The sequence below is a fragment of the Leptopilina heterotoma genome, unplaced genomic scaffold (assembly GCF_015476425.1).
Source record: "Leptopilina heterotoma isolate Lh14 unplaced genomic scaffold, ASM1547642v1 Lhet_115, whole genome shotgun sequence".
NCBI lineage: Eukaryota > Metazoa > Arthropoda > Insecta > Hymenoptera > Figitidae > Leptopilina > Leptopilina heterotoma.
In genome coordinates, this window is record NW_025110834.1 from 1,551,109 (window position 1) to 1,572,972 (window position 21,864).

The following is a 21,864-nucleotide window of genomic DNA, read 5'->3' on the forward strand; positions in this document are numbered from 1 at the left end:
CCTCTGTCATTAATGTCTGTGCTACCCCAAACGACATGGTGCGCATTGTCATCACAACCTATTATCAAAGTGAGACCTCGCCTTTGACAGTAATCTACCAACCTCTCTACTTCTCTAGGTGGCCTTAACTACAGCCAAGTCCCTAGTAGTTAATTCCAAAAGGGGGGTAGCGTCTAGAACTTTATAGATCAGACACACCTTTGGAACTGGTTCCTGTGATGAACTAACTAGCTCCCTACATCCGTTCAGACCTCTAATTCTCCCCTTGAAAACTCAAGGTTCTTGAATAAAGGCTAAAGCTGTCTGCATCTTTGTCAAGCTCTTGGCTAAAATCGCCAAAGCGCCCTTACAATGATGCAAATTAATCTGCGTACAATGAATCTCGGAAGCAGACATTTTAAGGCTGATTCAAAGTCACCTGAGTCGCATCCCCCCCTGGGTACCATACCCAGCAGCTGTGTCAGTACCTTGCCTCGTCACTCTTAAAGTGATTTGTCCTAGTCCAAAACACAGTTTCAACTGCTGGGCTTGGAGAGCTTCAATGTCGCTCTCCAGTACTCCAGCGCGAGAGTCCAGCCTACAGTCGCAGCTTGGTCCGTTACCCTCTCGCCGCCCGAATACACCCTCCAAGCGGATGTATCCACCCCGGTATTTTGTCTACCGAGGTTCTTAGGGATTAAAGCCTGGTTCACCCTAGGACCAGGTACCCAAGCCACAACACTTACCAGCTTGATCAGCTGTGCCGGATCTACCACCTTAATAATAAGACCCCCTAACGCCTAACTAAACATAGGTATACGGTTATTTAGCCATTCCCTAGATTCTAAGTCTAGGCACTCTACCAGGATCGCTCTCCTAGTGAGGCAAATTTAATAAATTCAAATTATCAATTTTACACTATGTTGATAAATTTTAAAAATATAAAAAAATTAGCAGGCGATTCTATTTTAATCGAGGGCAAATTTGAATCTTCGTACTGTCCTCCACATTTATACTTTTTCGTCAAGGTGACCTATTTAGTTATACGGACACACACCCGACTTGTCCGTATAACCAAGACTTCAGTGTATAACATTCTCGCAAGAAATTAATGTTTTTGAAACATGAGAATATAGAAATGCTTTAAGTAAAAGAAATGCTTAGATTAATTAATATTTCTTATAACAAAATAATTTTTAATTGAGTTAAAACAATTATTAACTTATATTAATCTTCCTATTTTCTTGGTTCAAGACTATGGGTGTTGGATGAAATAAATAGTTGCTTTAAAGGAAATAAAAAAATGATTTGACTCAAGATATAAAATGACTCAAGGTAAATTACTTGACGTGAGAACATAATATTCTTGATTGAATACTTTTTCAGGACTTAGCGCATGTAAAACAGTTCGTTTGAAACAGTAAGATATTTATTAAGTAAAACCCATATTTTCTTATTTCAATAACTTTGCCCAATGCTCAAAATTACTTGACATAAGAAAATAAATTTTTTCTAATTAGAAAATATGGGCTTGTTTTAAGTAAATTAGATCAAGAAAATGCATTTACTTGGTTCAATGAACTTTTTTTTCAGTGTAAATCTTGTGTATTCAGAAAACTGTCAATACACTGAAGTCTTGATTATACGCACAACTCGGGTGTGTGTCCGTATAACCAAATAGGTCACCTTGACGAAAAAGTATAAATATGCAGGACAGTACGAAGATTCGAGGGCAAATTTTCCCTTGGTTGAAATGGAATTGCCTGCTAATTTTTTTTATATCTTTAGAATTTATTAATAAAGTGTAAAATTGAAAATTTGAATTTATTAAATTACATTTGTAGACAAATGAATAAATTAATTAATATTTTTTTTTTATTGTTTTATACTCCTGCCCTATTGGCCTTACGCACTTCGACAAGAGTCCCCGAGAAATACTTTTTTTTTTTGGATTAAGCATAACCATTCTACTTATGAAATTTTTTCTATATATTAACCTAATTTTGCGTCTACAGCCGACTTTATTAGGAGTACTCGCATTCGCCTGGACCACCCGTCAATGGGTTTTCTCGCCAGAGAAGAGGGAAACTGTAAAAAACCTCTCCTGAGTACAACCGGTTTATCGACAGTCGAGTTCTAATGGTGTGTTTCGGACAATAATCGACGGTGCACATTATTATACGTCGACGTCAAATCTAAAAAAAAATAACTTAAAAAAATTAAAGTATTGTATATCTAATATTGTAACCAATAATAAGTAGAGGAACAAAATTTTCAAAATTAGTTCCTCTACTTATTATTGTTTACAATATTAGTTATACAGTACTTTAATTTCTTTTAGTTAATTTTTTGATCAAATGATTTTAATATATTTTTTAATTGTTTATTTTAATTCTACTAATTACTGATAAATGTTGCAAGTATTGTTTTAATATTTGTGTACGGAACCCGCCATTACAGTGCGAGTTCAACTCGCACTTTTCCAATTTTTTTTATATCTTTAGAATTTATTAATATAGTGTAAAATTGAAAATTTGAATTTATTAAATTACATTTGTAGACAAATGAATAAATTATTTAATATTGTCCGATAGCTCACTAACAATTTTGAGGTTAGGTTATATCAAGGGGAAAAAAGGATCCAGTAATAGGTACGCTCTGCCATCATCGAGTCAAGCATGCCCCTTCCCTTTACCCCTCATTCCGTTTCAGCGCCATCACATTCCGTAAAACCATGACTTCATAGTGTACTAGTTAAGTGTTTTTGCTCATTTTTAATCAAATCTTTTGAAATTACAAGAAAACTTCCCATTTAAAAATGTTTATGCGGTGGAACCTCGATTATCCGAACTAATCCAGGCAACGCTGGGTTTGGATATCCGAAAGTTCGGATAATAGAAATTTAAACTCTTTTCCCAGTAAACGAAAACTAATTGAAATGAATTAAAAAGAATTCACAAAGAGCTTTCGTGAATCCCGCTTTGTGACAAATACGAATTGGAGCCTACCAAAAATGTTAATTCGTTTCAATTCATTTGAATTAGTTTTTTTTACTGGGTTGTAATTAAAGTACAAAAATTAGACAGTTTTTTTAAATAAATAAGTATACAGTAAGAAAAGCTATCCGTCAGTCATAGGAAAGTATGGGAATCGCATAAGTCTGTCTCACTCCCACTCATGGGATATGACTGACGTGGTAGGTTTTCGTACTGTATATTAATTTATAATAATATATTAATAAAACAGAGAATTAAAGATTTAAAAAAAATTTTTTGGCAAAAATTTCGTTATTTTGATTTGAAAAATTTAGGAGGACAAAAAAAAGTTCAGATAAAATTATTTTCTGTTCGGATAATAGAGGGTTGGGTTAACAGAGGTTCGGATGATCGACCTTGCACTTTAACATTATGTTTTATATTTCCTTAAACATCATACTTATTTTTCATAAATTCAGTACATTCCTGTTTTCATCACGTAGGTTTTCAGTATATATTTGAGATTCTAAATGCGAAAATGATATCATTTTTCACGTAATAAATATAGTTTTTCGGATACTATATAGCTAAAATATAGTATATTAAGCAACAAGGGTATAAATGCAGCCATTTGTTTGCGGTGGTTTTTGTGACACTCGTTCCGGTCTCGGGACGCCATCAACCTCCACTCGTGTCACAAAAATCACTGTAAACAAATTGGCTGCCTTTATTCCCGTGTTACTTACAATATTTTTTATTCCTAATGCACAAAAGTGGCGATTTTAGATAGCAAACGACACGGAATAAAAGTCATTCACTTGTTCGACTTATATGAAAATGGACGCCATTTTCATATGATCGAACAAATGAGTGACTTTACTCCCTGTCTTTAACTTTAAAGATTCTAAATTTTGTTATTTTAAACTTTCATTGCCAAAATTAGAGAATTTCCTTAACAAACCAAGTTTATTATTTTTCCAGAACATCGACAAATACTTAAACAAACATGGCTTACGCATGTATTTGAATACGTATGAATGTTTGCATGCATTTATTGAAAAAGTAAAGCACCTAGCATTATTGCCAGAAAATGACATTGTTCCTACATTGATTTGCTTGTGAAAAATTTATCTGCTCTCGAGAAGTTGCCATTAATGGATAATAGTGGTAAAACTTTTGAGCCAGTAGTTTTAATGGAAGAATTTATCGATAATTTTAGACGGTATTGGCTAAAACAAGTGACACCTTCACAGTTCTCAGTCTTCTTTGAAAGCAAAAGAACTTGGAAGTCATACAAAAGTTGTTAGTTTTACAGGTAACTATTTACTCTTGATTTGGTCGTTTCAAATCAAATTGGAGAGTCTAGATTATTATCTTTACCATTTAAATACATACTTAAGATATTGGACTACTTCTCATTAACCAATCTTATATTAAAGTTTAGAAAATTGAAAAAATGATTTAAAAATAAAAATCATATTAAATTTAAATTTTGAGAAAACATTGTAATAATCTAAATTATTACTAACTTATATTGTGAACAATTTTAAAATATTTTTCAGTGGCAACAAAAGTTGGAAATGTACGACATTCTACAAATGCGTCATCAGATTCGACGTCTTTTTTTAAAAAAATGGAAATAATCAAAAAGGTAATGATATAATTTAAATATGCAGCATTTCTCGTTTATTTTAATTAGCTTTAATTAATTTTGTAAATAAATCAAACAATAGCTACCATTAAATATAAATAATTAATTTGTTTTTGTTCCTGATAATTCACCAGCATTTATGAACAACAAATATCCTGCAGTAGGAAGAACAAGTAAGAAGAAAATCTTTATAACATTTTTATTTTGATTCAAACAAAAATACTAATATATTGATTACTATTTTTCAGAGGTAATGAAGAAAGCGCAAACTGCCCGGTAAGAAGCGAGGAATTAAAAAGAATTCAGAAGTTCATTTCTTTTGAATAAGCGAATTTCCAAAATAATCTAAATCCTCTGTGGAGCAAGGAAAAGTAGCAAAACCTATTATTCCTAATTAACTTTACCAAAATATGAAACGCACATTCAAAAGAGTGAGAGTACAACAAATCAGTAGAAATATATTATTTACCTAATTCTAAACATATAAACTATTTGAAAATTCACAGTACTATTAGAACTTTTGCAAATAATTTTGACTTATTTCAAATCCTTTGATTTTACTCAATGCAATTTCGTTATTAAATAAAATCACTGTTGATAATAATTTTAGTTTTTAGTTTCAAGCAAGGTTAACGGGAAAACAGTATATCTGTCAACGCTGCTTTAAATTTATAGGCGTTTCGTCTTCTGATTCGTAACTGAATTATCACTTGATTTTTCTAGGGCGAATTCGAGATTTAGTTGAAAATACTGGTTCAATTTCAATGGATTCAGCAATTGATTTTGCGTAAAGCATAAGATCTTCAAATCCACTGTCTGTTTTCATTTCTTGGAAAAAACTTTTGATTTTGAAAATAAGTCCAAGCGCCCTTGAAATATTTATTTGTTTTTCCTGAGCATGTTTGCTAATCACATTTACTCTGAACAGAATTGAATACCAAATACGTAATTGTATAATTACAATTAAAACCGTATAATTGCCTTTTATAGTTGTGGGTTGATTCTTCTGCTTTTTGTGTAGAACTGCTAACCATCTCCGATAAAAATGGAGAAGCTTAATTTGGAAGAGTCCATGAACAGTCTCGCAAAGAGTATTGAAGACATTAAGAAGTCATAAAAAGAAAATATTATTATATTTTGGCATATACGACAACGATGATACAGACTTACTAGCTACAATAAGAACAATTTCCCGAAATATTAATTTGAATATACCTGAAGTGGTGATAGCAGACGCTTTCAAATTAGGATAAATCAAAGGCTGTCGTCCAGTCCTTGTTAGATTCATTGCTCCGAGGTGGGTGAAGCTTATCTTTATGAAATTGTCAGAATTTAACAAGCTAAATCTTAGTACAGACAATGATCGTTCTAAACAAGAGAGAGGGAGAAAAGAAAAGAATTATGCAAGCAGGAGACCATCTAATTAGAGTAAGATTTTATGATAGTATCAAGAAAAACTAACTATTTCTAGGAATGAGGGAAATTTTCCCTGATGATATAGAGCCTTTTTTGAAGTCATCAAAAAAGCGTAAAATGGGAGAAAAAGGTAACGTTAATGATATATCGGTACATGAAATGGTATCAAAGAGAAGGGGAAGCTAACTGAACAAGAGTCTTTTGGCGGAAGTTAAAAATGATAATTTATTTTGGCCTACTTCGATGCCATTAGCCGAAATTGTATGACCTAAATATGTCACTTTTTTCATAAGAAGCTTTTATTTCTCTTAATTTATTATTAGCCCAGCATCTGACAAAGATTATAAAACAGAAATAAATCTTAATTTTAAATCGGACCATGATTTTTCCGGAATAAATGTCATCTAGAAAATATAATACTTTTTGGTCACGGAGAGGTCTCAAAACTTTCGCCATTAGCTTAGATAAATAAAAGAGTACGTTCATCAGCCCAAAGCGTAAACTCGCCAGTTTCATCGGGTGTGATGAACACAGTTTTTGGTTGAGAATCGGCCAACAGTGTGTTATTTTTGCATTTTCGCGTTCAAAACCTAATTTCTCTTGAAGGAATTGACCAAAACGAATGAACCTTGGACCAAAATAATGCTAAGTAAATGTAGAATAGAGGAAAATTATAGACAATGCTTAATCTAATTTTTCGAGCTCCTGGGAGTTGAGTGAAGTTAATATTTTTTATGAAAAAATGACAAATTAGAGTATAAAAACCTGTAAATCATGATAAAACTTAATAAAACAACTTTTTTGTAATCATTTAGGTTCACTGAATACAAAAAAGTTAGTGTTTTGATATTCAAAATGGCGAATTCAAAATAGCGGATGAAATTTTCAAAATTTAAAAAAACTTCTAATTTATCCAAATTGTGATATTTTAATGTTTTCGTGGTCGCTGAATCCAAATATGATGGTAAAATTAAAAAATTCAAAATGGCGGACCCAATATGGCGGACAAAATTTTTAAAAAGTGCTTCGACTTCAATAAGACTTGGTACTTTTACGTTTTCGAGGTCACTGAATCCAAATATGATGGTAAAATTAAAAAATTAAAAATGTCGGACCCAATATGGCGGACAACATTTTTTAAAAGTGCTTTGATTTTAATAAGACTTGATACATTTACGTTTTCGAGGTCGCTGAATTCAAATATGATAGTGAAATTTTTTAATTTAAAATGGCGGAGGTAATATGGCTTACCAAATTTTTTTAACATGCTTCGATTTTAATAATACTTGGTACACTCGACTCTCTCGAATCTTTTGCACTTACGGGACCAAATCCTCTCATACCTTTTACCAAAACAAATGCCATGGTAACGCAAAACAAAACAATAGGTATAACCAAACATGTAAATTAATGACAGTATTTATGTTTTAGTTTTAATATTTACATTTATAATAATTTGTGACGATGTGAATCGTCACGTCATCTGTCGGAATTATCCCTGAACCGTGATCATTAATTGGTATGGTAATTTAGAAAGTTGAAACTGCCGAGTGACCCACTATCAGTGGTGAATGTGTGTCGCGCGGCTAGTTAGTAGGAGAGAAAGTGCTAGAGGGCAGAGCCGCTCATTGTTAAAGAGAGATAGAGAGAGGAGAGCCGGTGGAACGACAGAGAAGAAGAAATGAAGAAGCCGAGCACGTGTGTAGAAATACAAGAAACAGGTGTCAGTAGTTTTTCGCCGACATTTTTGGTAGTTAGTGACCTACAATATATGTAGGAGAGTCGATCTACGAGATATGTAGAGAGAGTGTTTTAACAGACATAGAGAGAGAGTATGTGTAATAATTTCGCCGAAAGTTTTAGTTTTCGAAGGACTAGAGTGTTGTGTAAAAAGAGGATTAATAAAGAGTGTAAATAGAACTGTAGTGGTTTTCTTTGAATTATTCCTTTAGTTATCCCTGAGTTAAATAGCCGTCGAGGAACCAGACAGAAAGAGAGAGATCGAGAAGCGTCTTTGGGTGAGTCAGTATCGAGCCAGTGTTGTGCCAGACGTGTCTCTTCGTTGGCATTTCTGCTTGACAACTTGTTCAGGCAGAATTTCCTCTAACGATTGAAAGCGTCTCAGAGGTGTTGTTGTTTGTCGGGTTGTTGTTAAAGAGTCGAGTAGTTTATTAATTGAGCTTAAAAATTAATTGGCGCCTGACAGCGAAATTTATTAACTTAAATTTCATATTATTATTTTTGTTGAAAGCGTCGGATTTTGCCTGACGTAAAGCAGAAACTTTGAACTAAAATTAAAATAGTTTAAAATCATACGTCACAAATTAAAATTTTAATATAGTCATTTATTTATTTAATATAAAAGGTAAAAGGTGCGGGAGAAAAATTGCAAAAGAAGCGAGAGTGTAAAAGAACTGAATGAAAAAGATCCGAGAGTCGAGTGCACTATAATATTTCTGAGGCTGCTGAATTCAAATATGATGGTAAAATTAAAAGATTCAAAATAGCGAACAAAAAGTGTTTAAAAATGCTTAGATTTTAACATGATTTTGTACTTTATGATTTTATGTAAAATACAATATTTTAATTTTCCAACGTAAGATTTGATTTGTACCAAAGTTTTAATTTTTTGTAGCTATTGGAAATAGTGCAAGTAGTGTTTTTTTATTTAAATCTATTCTTTACTTAGATTGTTTTAATATATTTTAATTCCTTGAAACTATGTACTTATTTGTAAATTGAATTACAGTCGTTTGATATTTTTTCATCTTTCAATTGTTTTTCCGCTATTCTTTTTTTAAAAGTTAACCATAGAATTTGACTGCGCTTGACGGGTAAGAAAATAAAGTTGTTACTTTTAAAATTTGTCTAATTAAAATATAAAAAAAAATTTTGTCCGACATATTGAGTCCGACATTTTGAATTTTTAAATTTTACAATCAAATTTTCATTCAGCGACCTCGAAAATATTTTAGTACCAAGTATTATTGAAATCTAAGCACCTTTAACCATTTTTGTCCGACATGTTGGGCCCGCCATTTTTAATTTTTTTATTTTACAATCATATTTGGATTTAGCGACCTCGAAAACATTAAAATATCACAATTCGGATAAATTAGAAGTTTTTTTAAATTTTGAAAATTTCATTCGCCATTTTGAATCTCGAAACACCAACTTTACACTACCGTCCAAAAGTATCAGGATGATTACATTCGACTCTATGAAAAAACATGCCATCACTTTTTCAATAATATCTCGGAAATAAAAGGAGGTACAAAAAAAACTTAAATACGGTTAGAAAGCTGATTAAATTCTGCGTAAAATAAGCCGTCTTTGAAGTCATTTCGTTAATTATTTTTTAAGTTGTAGAGTGAGAAAGAAATAAAAAAAATTATCAAATTTTCTCATTTTTGTCTCTTGACTTCAACTTTTTCAAAAATCTAGAAAAATTTAGATAAAATTTTTCTAAAAACATAGAAATCTTCGTTAGAATTTCAGCTTTAAAATAAGTCTTCGAAAATTAAAAAAGGTTAATCCGTCTGTGATATATCATTAAAAATGTGAAGCCGTGTTTCGACCGATTGGTGCATTGAAATTCAACTCTGACGACTCGATTCTGGCTTCTCTCGACAGCGAATGAGAGAAAACAGGGACGAATTTTTTGCTGGAGAATAATAAATAATGATGTTTCACGAGTAATATGAAGAAACTCGAAAGTTCATCGTTCCCCCGCATGAATTCGTTCCTGTCTTCTCTCTCATTCGCTGCCGCGCGAAGCCACAATCGAGTCGTCACAGTTGAATTTTAATGCACCAATCGGTCGAAACACGGCTTCACATTTTTAATGATATATCACAGACGGATTAACCTTTTTTAATTTTCGAAGACTTATTTTAAAGCTGAAATTCTAACGAAGATTTCTATGTTTTTAGAAAAATTTTATCTAAATTTTTCTAGATTTTTGAAAAAGTTGAAGTCAAGAGACAAAAATGAGAAAATTTGATAATTTTTTGTATTTCTTTCTCACTCTACAACTTAAAAAATAATTAACGAAATGACTTCAAAGACGGCTTATTTTACGCAGAATTTAATCAGCTTTCTAACCGTATTTAAGTTTTTTTTGTACCTCCTTTTATTTCCGAGATATTATTGAAGAAGTGATGGCATGTTTTTTTATAGAGTCGAATGTAATCGTCCTGATACTTTTGGACGGTAGTGTATTTTTGTATTTAGTGATCCTAAATGATTACAAAAAAATTGTTTTATTAAGTTTTATCATGATTTACAGGTTTTTATACTATAATTTGTCATTTTTTCATAAAAAATATTAACTTCACTCAACTTCCAGGAGCTCAAAAAATTAGATCAAGGATTATCTATAATTTTCATCTATTCTACATTTACTTAGCATTATTTTGGTCCAAGGTTCATTCGTTTTGGTCAATTCCTTCAAGGGAAATTAGGTTTCGAACGCGAAAATGCAAAAATAACACACGGCCTATCAAGGGAACTTACATATACCTCATTTTAAATCGATTGTAATAAAAAGACAAATGGTTTTTTATCAATGTCAGATGGTCGTCTAAGTCGGGGAGGGGAAAATGTTAACGTAATGTCTGTGCACGATAATCAATCACCAACCTACAATCGCTATTTCTGCGAATTAAAAAACCAGAACTCGTGTAAGAAGAGTTAGTGGCACGAACCATACTCTAACTAACTTTCTGTATTTACTAAATTTTTTTTTATAATTTGTCTTTCTTTATTACTCGCTCGATAAGGCTTCTTCCACATAGGTGTGCTACTATTTTTTTCTAAAATCTCCATTTCTATTAATGAGGTATAACTTAATTCATCTAAATCTAAAGAATTAACGTGTCGATTTTTATTTAATATATTCATAAAGTCGTTGAGAACATCTGTATTTTGTGGACCCAAACTTTTTAATGTCATTTTGTCATTTACTTAAAAAGTCATTGTTGCCAAAGTTACCACAATTATAACACTTGAATTTGCCTTTATTTTTCTTCAATGGGGGTCATTTGTCGACATTTTCATTCAAAAGTTTATTTATTTCTCGATCTCTAGAAGAGGTATTGTACTCTTTGATATCTGAGTTTGAGGAGAACTAAATTTTCTTAGTGCTAGTTAACAAATTTTGCTTTGTACTCCTAATTTTGTCTACGCGTTGATCGTTCAATCGTTCGAAATCCACTATATTCCACAATAGTCTGGCGATATTATCATCATTCCTCGAAGTCGTAGTCCTACAAGTATTTTCAGACCGTAACCCAATCAATATTTGTTGTTCAGTTTCGTAAAAGGATAATTTTTCCCTGGTGCAAATAATACGGATGAAGTTTAAACGAATTTCGTTTTGGAATGCCGATCGCTTTCGTTCAGAATTTATATCAAATTGGTGTGACAGAGTAGATAGACGAGGAAGTACGAGCAATGTAACAAGTCAAGCTAGTTGCATTTCTGTCATCAGCGACTCATCCGAGCGGATTTTGAGAGCACCATCAGCCTGTAGAAAGGTGGCGGTCCTAGGGCCCAACAAGCGTAGCTTGAAGCTGGCTGTTGTAGTCACGAGCTTGGAGGAAGCTGGAAAACTTGAAAAGTTGGGACGCATAAAGGTGGGCTTTACGTCGTACCCAATCAGAAAAAACGTATGGTCTCAGATGCAATAGGTGCCTGTGATACGGACACATAGGAAAAGGTTGTAAGGCGGTAGACAGATCGGCTGCGTGCTTTAGGTGCGGAGAGGTTGGTCATATGTCTGTGTCTTGCAAAAGAAGCCCCTCTGCAACATAATGGGACCTTCACCCTACGAATTTTGAAGCCAACAGGTAGTTCCGTGGGTTGAAGAACAGTCCAGCTTAAAACGGGAGTGGTTTTTGGTGGGTCGACCAGAACAAGAGCTGCGCAGTGTCGGATGGGAATGATACAAATAAGTCAATTGATATTTTTTATAATTGCTTGTACAATGCATTGGATGATTTTGTCCTATTAAAATGTGTTTGCGACTCGTCACACATTGTCATATACAATGTATTTGAAGGATGAGTATTGTGGTAACCCTGATGATATAGCAAATTTATTTGCTGCTCATTTTAGCTCTGTGTATAATAATCCTGATGTTCCGTTGCCTGATACAACTTTTCCGGCTATTGGTGAGGTAAATCTGCAACCCTTAGTTATAACAAGAAATGATATTTTTGAAAACTTGAAATTTAAATGTAAACAAAGGACCGGGACCAAATAAAATTCCCCCATCAATTATTCGCTCGTAAAGATTTGCTTTTGTTAAACCACTATTTCTTTTATTTTATCAATCACTTCATTTATCAGTGTTGGATGTATCATAAACAGCAATGACATTTCTGCTAACCAAAATATGTGCAGGATTTGGAAACTATTATGTCCTGTAAATACTTGGGAAATGGTTTTTTCTCTACCTCGTTTCCTCGGTACCTTGGAGGGTAGAGGTCTCATTACCTGAAAAGGGACGCTTAGTCTCAAGTCGCAAACCGACGCAACAAGTAACAAGTTTCATTTATAATGTTCTCAAATAAATATTGTGTAACTATTATTTCACTTTATTGAATTACAAATATATGTATTAAACTAAATTCTGTGTTCTAATTATTTCATATTGTAATTTCTAGAATCTGTTTTTTATTAATTAATGTTCCTGTGTTTCTAATGTTCTGTATACTGTGCAATATTTAACAGGTTATGGGCCCAGGACAAACATAGTGAATATATAGTTTGTTAAAAAGAAAAAACAGTGACTCAGGTTTGTGAAATAATTTGGTGACAATAAACAAAGTGTAAAGTGAACTGTGTTTTGAGAAGCGAAACGCAAAGCGTTACTTTCGAGACTCAAAGATGTCGGATTCCCAAGGGACGCTCTATGGCATTGAAAAGTTAACTAATGACAATTATCAAACATGGAGTTGCAGAGTGGAGTTAATGCTCACCTCGGAAGATCTGTGGGATGTCATCATTGAAAATCCTCCAAGTGATACAGCTGCAGAAAAAGAAATAGCAGCATGGAAGAAAAAGGACGCTAAGGCTAAAGCGAAAATCGGACTGCTTTTGGACAACGACCAACTAACCCACGTAAAAAACAGTAAGTCTGCAAAGGAGTTATGGACGTCGATTAAAGATTATCACAATAAAGCAACCGCTCATGGTAAGATTTTTTATATTAAAAGTTTGTTCAATAAACAATTACCTGAAGGCGGTGACTTAGAGAAACACATAAATTCTATGGTCGATACTAAAGATAAATTAGCAACTATCGGAAAAATTTTAGACGACGATACATTTATCTCAGCTATTTTTAATAGTTTACCGGATTCGTATAGTAATTTGATAACAACTATGGAAGATCGGTCGGATGATCTTATGATAACGTTCGTCAAAGGAAAACTCCTAGAAGAATATAGAAAACGAAAATTAAAAAACGCGGAAAGTAATTCAGAAGAAACAGCAATGAAGACTAGTTTTAATAAAGATAATAAAGAAAAACGCATTGATTTTTGTTTCTTTTGTAAAAAAGCGGGACATTTAAAGAAAGACTGTAGAAAGTGTAAAAAGTGGTTAGAAAAACGCGAATCATCCGATAAAAAAGGATCTTCTGAAAATTCAGCTAAAATTTGTTTAATTAGCAAGGAAGGGGAAAGAAACTCACACTCATCGTGGTTTATAGACTCTGGAGCGTCTAGCCACATGACGCGAAGCAGAGAATTTTTCACAAATTTTACTTCAAGTAATATGACGGTTCAGGTCGCCAAAAAGGATACGGTCATGAACGTCCTTGGAAAAGGTTCGGGAACTTTTATTGCTACTAACGGTTCGGGTACTCAGGTCAATGTAGAATTGAAAGAAGTGTTGTATATTCCATCGTTAGATCAAAATCTGCTTTCCGTAAGCAAAATTTTAGACAATGGATTTGAAGTAATTTTTAAAGGAAATAGGTGCGAAATTAGACGTGATAATAAAATCTTTCTCATCGGCAAAAGATTCGGAGATCTTTACAAAATAACGGATTTAGAAACATCGAATTTAACTATCTGCACAACAGAAAAACACAAAGATAACTGTCTTCATAATTGGCATCGAAAATTCGGTCATAGAGATCCGCAAGCGATTAAAAATTTAGAGAATAAGCTTCTCGCTACAGGAATTAAAGTTGAGGAGTGCGGTATTAAGCAAGTGTGCGAATGTTGCGTAAAAGGTAAAATAACTCGTAAACCTTTCCCTAAAGAATCGAAAAGTTCCACAGATTCAATCTTAGATTTAATTCATACCGATGTTTGTGGACCAATAGAACCACAGACACCCGGAAAAGGAAAATACATCTTGACCCTGATCGATGATTACAGTCGCTTTTCAACAATAAAAATTATGCAGAATAAAAGTGACGTTACAAAAAACATAAAAGAATTCGTCGAGTTCGCGAAAACTCAATTCGGGAAGACACCAAAAATAATACGGTCCGATAAAGGAAGGGAGTATATTAATAATGAATTAAAAGATTTCCTAAAAAATGAGGGAATTCGAGTTCAGTATACGGTGGCTTATACTCCAGAACAAAACGGTGTTGCAGAAAGAAAAAACAGATCGCTAATCGAAATGGCGAGATGCATGATTCTGGATGCAAATATCGACAAGAAATATTGGGGAGAAGCAGCAAATACTGCCAATTATTTGCAAAATATCTTGCCCACAAATTCAAAAGACAAAACACCATTTGAGCTCTGGTATTCGAGAAAACCAAATGTTAAAAATCTTCACATTTTTGGAACTACAGCATATGCTCACATTCCCAAAGAGCAAAGAAAGAAATTAGATGTGAAGGCAGAAAAATTAATATTTGTAGGTTATTCAGAGGAGTCAAAGGGTTTTCGACTCCTTGACAAAAGCACTAACCGCGTAAAAATTAGCCGGGATGTAGTTTTTAATGAAGCAGAAATCAGAAACATTGAACCGGAAGAAACTTCAACGAAAAATAAAACAATTTATTTCCCTCAAGTCAACAATGAAACAATTGACAACGAAAAAGAAGAGGATGAAAATTCTGAAGTTGAAACCATCTCTGAAGATTCTGAAATCACCATCTCCTCTGAAGATGATTCCAGTAACCCTGATCTTGAACGAGAAATCAACGCTGAAGAAAATGCTGAAAACACTCTGAGAAGGTCAGCTAGACACAATAAAGGAGTACCACCTTTAAGACACATGGCTGGTTTTAAATCAACATTAAGACCTCAAGAAGAACCAAGAAACTTCGCAGAAGCTATGAAGAGTGAAGACAAAGAAAAATGGACAACTGTTACCAAGGATAAAATTGAATCAATGAGAAACAATAACACATGGGAATTAGTGGATTTACCTGCAGGTGCAAGAACAATAGGGTGTAAATGGATCTTTAAATTAAAAAAGAATGCGCAAGGTGAAGCGTGTAAATATAAAGCTCGATTAGTTGCACAGGGTTTTACGCAAAAATTTGGTGTAGACTATGATGAAATTTTTGCACCAGTAGTTCGCCAAACTACGTTTCGTACATTGCTAGCAGTTGCCGGAAAAGAAAAAATGCTTGTTTACCACTACGACGTGAAAACTGCATTCTTGAATGGAGATTTACAAGAAAATCTGTTTATGAAACAACCAGAAGGATTTGAAATTCCTGGAAAGGAACACATGGTGTGCAAATTGAACAAATCTATCTACGGATTAAAACAAGCCGCCAAAGCATGGAATGAAAAATTGCACAAAATTCTTTTGGAACTTGATTTCAAACAATCAAAAGCTGATACATGCTTGTATATAAAAGAAATTGGTGAAAAAATTATTTTTCTCATTATTTACGTTGATGATTTAGTAATTGCAAGCAAAAGTGAAGATTTAATTCTTCAAACTGGAAACAGTTTGCAACAAAACTTTAATCTAATTAATCTCGGGAAATTAAGTTATTACCTTGGGATAGAAGTAAAGCAAAACGAGGAAGGGATTTTTAGCATCAATCAAACACAATATATCGATGAAGTTTTGAAGTCAGTCGGCTTGAGTGATGCAAAAATGTCAAAAATTCCTTTGGACACCGGATACATCAAATCAAGAATAGAAGAATCACCAATGGAAGACAACAATGCATACCGAAAATTAATAGGGAAACTCTTATTTATAGCCGTCAACACAAGACCTGACATTTCGGCAAGTGTTTCAATTTTAAGCCAATTTAACGCTAAAGCAACAAAGTCAGATTGGAATGAAGCAAAAAGAGTTGCATTGTATTTAAAAGGAACCAAAGATTTAAAATTGCTACTTGGAAACAATGACACTGAAGATAAAAATCTACATGGATATGCAGATGCAGATTGGGCAGAAAATCGAATAGATAGAAAATCGAACAGTGGATATCTTTTTAAATTCAATGGAGCAACAATAAGTTGGGCATCAAAGAAGCAAGATTGTGTTGCTCTTTCGTCAACAGAAGCTGAATTTATTGCCATTGCAGAAGCAAGTAAGGAGGCAACATGTCTAAGACAACTGTTGGAAGACTTTAGACAACGCCAAACGAAATCAACAACCATCAATGAAGATAATCAAGGGTGTTTAAAAATTTTAGATAACAAAAAGTTTACAAACAGAACAAAACACATTTCAACAAGATTTCATTATGTATGGGATTTAAAAGAGAAAAGTTTTTTGAAATTTCAATATTGTCCTACCGAAATAATGACAGCGGACATGTTAACAAAAGCTCTTAATAATGTTAAATTATCTTTACACAGAAAAGGTTGTGGATTAATTTAAGTAATTTTATTTTGTTTTTTATGATCATTACATGTTTCAGATCAAATTATCATTACTGAGGAAGGGTGTTGGATGTATCATAAACAGCAATGACATTTCTGCTAACCAAAATATGTGCAGGATTTGGAAACTATTATGTTCTGTAAATACTTGGGAAATGGTTTTTTCTCTACCTCGTTTCCTCGGTACCTTGGAGGGTACAGGTCTCATTACCTGAAAAGGGACGCTTAGTCTCAAGTCGCAAACCGACGCGACAAGTAACAAGTTTCATTTATAATGTTCTCAAATAAATATTGTGTAACTATTATTTCACTTTATTGAATTACAAATATATGTATTAAACTAAATTCTGTGTTCTAATTATTTCATATTGTAATTTCTAGAATCTGTTTTTTATTAATTAATGTTCCTGTGTTTCTAATGTTCTGTATACTGTGCAATATTTAACAATCAGTATTTCCTTTTGAATAGAAAAAAGGCAGAATACACCCGGTTTATAAAAATCGTGTCGAAAATAACGTACAAAATTATAGGCCTATTACTTTACTGAGTACAATTCCTAAGATATTTAAAAGCATAATCTTTGACTTTATTTACAGAATTTTATTATTATTACTGAGTCTTAGGTTATGTAGTCATTCGCAGAATTAATAATTATGAAAAATAGTCATTCGGAATAACAAAATTTATATCATTCGACAAAATAAAAAATATTTTAAAAGACGATTATATTATTTAAAAATTAGAATCAATGATTATTCTATAAAATGAAAATTATCATATAATTATCATATAATAATTATCATATACATATATATTATATTATTATTTATATATAGGGGAGACTGGGGCGAAAAGTTAAATTGTGAAAACAGTTAAAATTCATTATCTTTCGAACGCAAATAGTTAGAGCATTGCAATTTTAATTATAGAAGGGTGTTATCACCCTAAATAAATGTCCGGAGTTATGTGACATTCTGCTAATTTTTGTGGGTCCATATTTAAATTTTTTTTCACCCTACTTTTGAAAATTTTTTCGTAAAAGAAAATATCAACTTTTAAGTATATTTTTTGCATTTATTCTCACCGCGATTTTTTACTTCATTATTTGGGTCCCCTGAAGAGATACCTAAAGGTATTTGCTAAATATCTTTAGTCCGATTTTTTATATTTGTTGTTAAAGCCAAAAACGCACCCTGGGCGAAAAGTTAAATGTATTTTTACATGTTATTAAATTTTTTTTTTATTTTTCGTTTTTTTGGGTTTATTTGTTTATTATTTATTAACTTTATAACTATTCTAAAGCTTTTGTTAAGTAAACAAAGATCTTTTATTAACTAAATTACTTGTTTACGGATACTTTAACTTATCTACTACTTAACACCTTTTAGAAAATAGTTTTAGTAGGCTAAAAATAGAATTTAACATTTTGCCTCAGCCATTTAACTTTTCGCCCCAGCATGTGGCGAAAAGTTAAAAAAAACAAAATTTTCAAAAAAGGACAAAACATGTATTTTTTGCGAAAATACCAGGAACTTTTTTATTGAAAGTTGTAGGGGACAAGTTGCCCTACAATATTGATGTATAAATATTTGCATCTAAGCGGATTATATTGTCTAAAAAAAATCATTTATGCAAAATTTAACTTTTCGCCCCAGTCTCCCCTATATTATATTATTATTATTTATATATATTATATTATCATATAATCATAAAATTATCATATAATTATTTATATTTAGCAATATAAAAATTATGTGAAATGCAATTTCGCCAACATACAAATTGAATTGAATGGCGATTAGAGTGAATGAATTTTAGGTTATGTAGTCATTCGGAGAATTAATAATAATTATGACAAATAGTCGTTCGGAATAACAAAACTTATGTCAAAGAATTTTTCGACATATCAAAAATTATGTCAAAGGTTAATTCTATTATTTAAATATTAGGATAATGCATAATTTGAATAATTAAAAATTATGTTCAATGGTATTTCGAAATATGAAAATTATGTGAAATGATATTTTGGTAATAAGAATTTCGATGTTTTGAAAATTATGAAATTGAAATTTGGGGAATAATCATGCGCCCCTTTTTCTGTTTAAAAATATAAAAAATAAAAATAATTAAATAGAATTTTTTTTAAATGCCGGAATAATTGTTTTTATGTCATTATATATAAATAATTGTGAAATAGTAAAATACGAATTTAATTAACGATAGGTATAAGGTTATTATTTAATTAATTTCTGTTAGTTAATGATGATTAAACTGCTCACAACAGTCTAAATTATGGTTATATAGAAAATGAATAAATTAATTGAATTAATAAATAATATAATGTTCACTTATAGGAAGACTATTCACAATCTCACATTCATGCAGACTAGCTTATTCAGTGAGGAAAAGTAGATAATAGATATTTATTCGGCGTATAAAGGAAAGTCTACATTAAGGCGTTAATACTATATTTACTGTCTCAAAAATTTTTTAAAAAGGTCATCTCCCTTGGAGAGATATGGACAATACTTATAATTTTTGGCACTCACTTTCAAAATAATTTTTAATCATCCACATTATTTTCTTTTTTAGCACATTTTTTAATTTGCTTTTCGTTACTATTTCTTAAGCATCTAAAATTAATATAAAAAATTCAAATTATACCTACCGAACTACATGGAAACATTCAGACGATTTTGCAAAAAGTTTCAGAGTCGGCCTAATACGTATAGTGATTGTAAATAAATTTTTAATTACCGCTTATTAAAAAGCGTTCATTATTTTAGAAGTTATTCAAATTTTTGTAAAACATTGAAAATGACGATTTTTTAAAAATATCTAAATAAAATATTGGTCAAATGACTTCTGAAAAATCTTGTTCTTTTTAAAATTTTATTATCTTTAAAAAAATAAAAAGAAACAAATTTCAGTTTCCATAAATGTTATGTTTTAAAATGTAGTTTCCTTTACCTGAAAATAGGTGGTCTCTTAATTTTGACCGGTAGAATATATTTCAAAAAAATTCTGCTTTTACTGCAAGGAATTTTACGTAATCCAGAAATGTTGTATTTTCCATTAAATCAAAAGAAACATTGTTAATATATTTTTTCTTCGTGAATAATATCATTCAGTTCATTTGGTAAATGTATGGGTAAACTAAAATAGTTGTATTTTCGGTCAGTGTGAGTCCAATTTATATGATTGACAACTGTTAAAAAATCAATTTTGACAGCTAATTTAGTTTGTCGTTGTCAATATCGCAATGTCTTAGTAAAGTACAGGGTTCAAGCTTTAATTTGACTCCTATGACAAGTCTATAGCACGCCGGATTTACTTGCTAGAAATTTTCAAAAACTGCAAAAAATGTGGTTTGTGTAATTGATATTTACTGTTCCACTAACAATAGTAACTTTTTGTTGAAAAATTATAAATAATTCTAAGCTACAGTAAACTGTTTAAATAAATTTTATATTTAAAAAAAATATTGTTAAACCTTTATAGGTTCCTATCTAGAAAAATATATGAGTACATGTAGGTTATCCGTATAAGAATCCACATAAGATCCTATATAGAAAACTAAGTAATCCTATTACATTCCCATAGGAGCCCTGTAGGAATCTATAACACAGTGCAACAGCATTTTTATTTCTTAGATCGGATAGAGTGATTCTTATAGGTTTTTTGATGCTGAACGCGAATCCGTAATTAGAATTGTTCCATCACCTTGGGTTTTCGAGAAATTTGACCTTGAAAATTAAAAAATGCCGTTTTTGAGGTACTTTTTGGTTTTTTACTACAACAATTTTTTCTAGGGTTTTCAAGATATGCGTACGAAAGCTCATATCCTCCTCAATAATTTTCAATTTCGACCTTTTAAAAACATCTATTTTTTGATTAGTTATCCTTTTTTGAAGTTCGCGTCATAACATTTTATTGCTTATAACATTTTTATAAACAAATTAGATGGTTTCAATCCGATTAAAGTCATCAAAAATCACAGATTTAAATGTCCGCGCATATTAGGAAATATTGAATATTAAACTTCCGAAAAAATTATACGTGAAATATTAATAATAATAATATTACCATGTTCAGGACTAATTATTAAAACTTCGTCTGCTAATACAAACGTATAATCCAATATTATCTGAATATTGCCTGAACATTGCAAGTCAATATTTGTAGTGTAATTTTCACTCAAATTTGATATTTAATGAGCTTTGATACTCAATATTTCTACACTGGAAAACCGTTGGCAGAACTGTTCGCTCAATGTTCTGAAGTGCTGCGTTAAAAAACGCACAGTTAACTTTAGTTTTAGGAGAGTAACTCTCCTTTTTGATAGAGCTGCCAAACTATCTGTCAAGCAGCCGCTCACTTAACGCCCTTGGTAGTGGTAATCCAGTTTAAGAGAGCAACTTGCCCAATTTTGATTGAGCTGTGAGTTTAAACATCAAGTAGCTCTGCACAACAGTCAATAGCGGAACTGTTCTATCAACAGTTTTTCACTGTAACCTAGCTAATCGAGGTTCTGGCAAGTTTCAGCGATTTCTCGCTGCTGTGTGGAAAATGGGCTTGGATTTCCTACAAATATAGAAGAAATTCAAAAGACATCGTCATCTGGTGAAAAACTGTACGACTTCAACTATTCGTTATAAACAATACAAATTCAAAAGTTTGTTACAAAAGATACCATTTCGATGAAGATCTATAAAAGAGTTGCACTAAAGAATTTCTAATGATTAAGAAACAAATGATAAAGAAATGATTTTTAAGAAACCTCTTTTTAAAAATGCATAAGCTTATTTATGTTTATAAAAATGAAAATATGTTTTTTTCGAAATGGTACTTTTATAAACCTTTTTTGAAATGGTATAGTTTATAACGAATTCTTGAAAAGGTACAGTTTTTCACCAAGCCGACGTCATCTCATAAATCAATACTTAGTGGGAACCTGTAACTGTATATGATTAATTCGAAGGGAAGGTAGAGCTGTACGAAACTTAAGCAATA

General features: G+C 31.8%; 1 protein-coding gene across 2 annotated transcripts in view; it reads right to left on the reverse strand.

Moving 5' to 3' along the window:
- The window catches only part of LOC122509333 (elongation of very long chain fatty acids protein AAEL008004), a 97,001-nt gene that overhangs the window by 68,701 nt on the left and 6,436 nt on the right, over window positions 1-21,864 (reverse strand). The gene's annotated exons all lie outside the window — the stretch shown is intronic.